Source organism: Pinus tabuliformis, chromosome 7, assembly GCF_031772625.1.
Source record: "Pinus tabuliformis cultivar Carrire ecotype Pingquan chromosome 7, CPIR1, whole genome shotgun sequence".
NCBI lineage: Eukaryota > Viridiplantae > Streptophyta > Pinopsida > Pinales > Pinaceae > Pinus > Pinus tabuliformis.
In genome coordinates, this window is record NC_142293.1 from 1751796054 (window position 1) to 1751800125 (window position 4072).

Genomic DNA, 4072 nt, shown 5'->3' on the forward strand with positions numbered 1-4072 from the left:
AAGAGGGCTAACTCTTGTGACATAACAGTGACAAATATAAAGGCTGGACAAACATTTCATAAATTTCCATTGGGCCTATGGAGTCAATCACACTTCAGTAAACAATGGTACTGCCTTTACATAGAAGTCAGGGCACTTAGCATTTGAATATTCAGAACACAACACATATGGAACCACAACTCATAAATGCACACAGGAAATCAGAGCACAATCAGTGAATTTTGAGTGATTGTACACCTATGCAACTGCAAAAGAAATTAAGGAAAAGATAAAATCATACATTCTGAACATAGAAATCCTTCATGAATCCTGAGAAGAAAAGCAGTCAAATTATATTACTGAACTCTGTCTTTACATAAGCCAAAACAGTACTCTGTTGTAAAATTTCCAACCCCTCATTTCATTGCTGTTTCAGCTATATATAGAACTCTTATTCTAATTGATCGATATTCCTCCTCAAGCATGAGGGGAATTCGAAAACTACTTCTAATGACACCTATTAACCTTTTTAACTAACTAATAAATACAACTGACTGTTGACTGGAGTTTTTAAAGATCTAAATGAACTAGGATTCTAACACCGTGACAGTCTTGGTCTACAATCAATTTCGTTCTTTGACATCTGGTTCCCTTCTGGCGGTGGCTGTGATGGACCTTTAATGCTTCATGTTTGATCTTCAATGACACATCTTTTCCGTTACCCTGAAACATAGGAAACTGCCCCTGTTTTTATGCCTTTGTTTTCCTCAAAGATATTCGGAAATAATTAGCCATGTTCTTTATCATTTAATTACCCAAAATGGAGCAGAGTATCATGTCCTTGATGTAATGTAAGCCTTTCACTGTTCCAAATATAACTGTATGAATCTGGCTACAAGAACATCATTCAGAACTGAACCCTGCCCTAGAAGCATGCCATTTGGTGTAATATTGAAGTCATTTGTAGCTCGAGTGACAACTCGAAGGTACTCAGATATGTTATTGAAATAGCCCTGGAAATAAGAGTCTCTTGGAAGTATCACTTGTTGCTCTAAACCTGGTTGAAGCCTTGTAGTTAATGCAATTCTTGCAAAAGCAAAACCACTGAACACCAATAGGACTGCAACTTTTACTGTTGGTATGCTTAATACAGGTGCATGGATATTCTTCATGTACTGCACCAAAAGGCCAGGTTTTTGGTGCCTCCTGCCCAAATTATCATGTTCAAGTTCAGTTGTTGATGGACTGACTCTAATACAAGGAAAACAATCAACTCTGTTTCCTTCTGCTCTTATCCATCCAATTATACCTACACTGCATTCTGACATGCAGGTGTACCTAGAGAATAACATGCAACTTCCATCATACAGGATATCTCAAGAACTGCACATTTTAACTAGCGAGCTGTAGCCTTCCTCTTGGTTTTCGTTTTTTCCAACCAAAAGCAAGATAATAGATCAAAGTTAGACCAGCCAAAACAATAAAGACTATTTGGAACACATTGTACTTGTAAAGGTATTTAATGCCACGCAATTATTCAAGAGTGCGACCAAATATCTCCTGAGCAGCAGTTTCTTGTGCATACACAACAAAGGCTGTGGAACAAAATTGGATGGCACTGATTGAACAGAGAAGAATAAGCCCCACATTGAAAAGGAAAGAATTCATCAATGTTCCACCCCACTTCATTGGATGAATTGTTATAAAAACAAGCCTTAAGCCAAGAACCATTGCCCCTGCTATCACAACAAGGAGGAGGTAGAGGCAAAAGAAAGCAAATGCTACAGTTCCAAAAAGCCCCCAAACAGAATCTAGCTTGATGAAAACCTCAATAAGGAAGGGAGTGACAGGAGTATTGATCAACATGTATAACACAAGGTGCGCAACCCAAGCCACCGAAACAATAAACCCAAATATTCCAAGTATCAATCTTGCTAAATAGCCAAGCACTGTTAAAGCCCATGATGCCTCTGCCGTTTCACCCTGAGGATACATTTCCTCCAAAGCCTTTACATCTTCTTCTAGAAAAAGAAACTCCTTCTCAACTGCCTTTACATTTTCCGCCATTTTCTACCTTTGCTACCGCTTCCCTAATTCATTGGCCTCCTTGATATACTGTGCACGAGTAATGATAGCTTTTGGTCGACGAAGAAAGGAGAAGACAAGACCCAAAGGTACACAAGTAATACCTACACCACCAAATATAGAAAAACTGATCCAACAATTGTAGCAAGAGCAACAACATATTCAGGAAAAGTTGTGCGCATGGTCCACGTAGTTTCTGATGATGCACCAGCTTTCTGTAGACAACATTGTATCTACCAAAATTTTGTCACCACCTGATGCTTCTTTGTTGCAAAGAAAACTCCATGATCAGATACTGTAATAGATGGTCGAACCCAGTAAGGGCATTTATGAAGATGGAATCCCTGAAGTATACATCTCCTACCAGGTTGGACTTCATCATTGAAATATGTGAGAACTCATTCAAAATATTTTACATAGCGAATTTGGCTTGGAAGAACAAGACCCTTGCCATCTATACACCGTTTCTGGTTGTAATAAGCAATGGATTCTTCAGCAGTGGGGTAGAACTTGAGGTAAAGAAGAAGACTCGATATCATGAGCCCTGTTCTAGCCATGCCAGCTTTACAATGAACAACTACTACATTCTCAATATCTTCCTTCATAATTGACCACATTTACAAACATCATAATTGCATGAATTTGATCAATCAAAGAAATGTGAAACCTTGTGTCAAAATACGAAAGCTTCTTGCTACATATCAGACAGCCCTGGCAACCTTTCGCCGCTCTATTTGATTTGTCAAAGGGCACTGCATCTCTGTCCAACTGATTTGGATCATTGCTGCACCGGCAATACTTTCTGCAGATACAACACCCAATTCATTCTTAGCTGTAGAGGGGTAATACGCCCGTGCATCACCAAGAGAGAGAACTTCTGCTCGGATTATATCCCCAAGGCGAAATGATGTGTACATATCAACCTTGTCAATCTCTGTTGCTCGAACATCCTGTTGTCTCACAGTACCTGTAAACTTTTCTTTCACTGCCCTTGTCCCAACACAAATAATATTCACTGTGGCCAATCTTGCCATCACCTTTGTGACTCTCGCTGTAACAATGGCTCCTGGTTCAGGCACAGCCCCGTGCTCCTTCTCCTTCAATACTTCAACAGTGGGTCTTTTGTCTTCAGCATTTGCAAAAGCAGGAATGACGCGCTTTAAGCCCTGTGCTTGCCATGTGCTTCCATAACAACAGTGTAAAAGTCGAGGTAGAAGCTGCTCGAAATAATAAACAGTAAACCCCAAAGCTCATCCCTCGGGTAATCTGCCGCGATTTTAAACGAAGCCAAGAGCTTCAGGAACGCCCTAAGATCCCCCTTACCGGTGGAAACCGTATACTTATCAAATTTAATTTCTTTTCTCCAAGCCTTAGCAATCTTCCGGGCCGAATCCTTGACATCCGACTGAACAACACGGCTGTCATCGTTACCAAAAACGAGGAAAAGTGAATCTAAGAGTAAGATGCGAGATTTTCTGTTTATAGAAATTTAGGGCCTCTTCTCCTCTATGTGAGTCAAGCCACACTCTGCGAAATCACAGCTGTCCAGAGCTTTTATCACCAGCTTCGTCGCGTCAGGGACTCCACTGAACGCCACCGCCAATTCCTTCTGAAGGGTTTCAAACTCGTTAGTAAACAGAACCCTTTGTCTCCTTCTCAGCAACAACTGCAACATGTGTCAATACCACAACACCTAACGATCTAAAACACAGCAGATTCTGATAAGTATGACAGCTGGGTGAGAATGACTATGGATTCGAAAAAATCCCCAATTTCGTAGCGCAGCCAGTGCAAAATATAAATTATGCGCTACGAAATCACTTAAAGCATGTTGCGCTGCGAAACTGCTGAAAAGGATTTATGTGCTGCGGAAACACTTCAAAATTATTTCATGAGCTACGAAATAACCTAAAAAGCTTTGCGACGCATAGTAACTTTTGAACAAAACTGACACATGGCTATGAGACCAGGGACGAATGAGAATGACCGGTGATGAATGAGAATACAT

The 4072-nt window shown here is 40.4% G+C and overlaps 2 pseudogenes; both read right to left on the reverse strand.

Annotated features, from left to right (window-relative positions):
• Nucleotides 1-1284: 1284 nt before the first annotated feature.
• Nucleotides 1285-2028, reverse strand: LOC149255350 (LIMR family protein At5g01460 pseudogene; annotated as a pseudogene).
• Nucleotides 2029-2446: 418 nt separating this feature from the next.
• On the reverse strand, nt 2447-3489 carry LOC149255351 (uncharacterized; annotated as a pseudogene).
• Between the last annotated feature and the right edge of the window lie 583 nt (nt 3490-4072).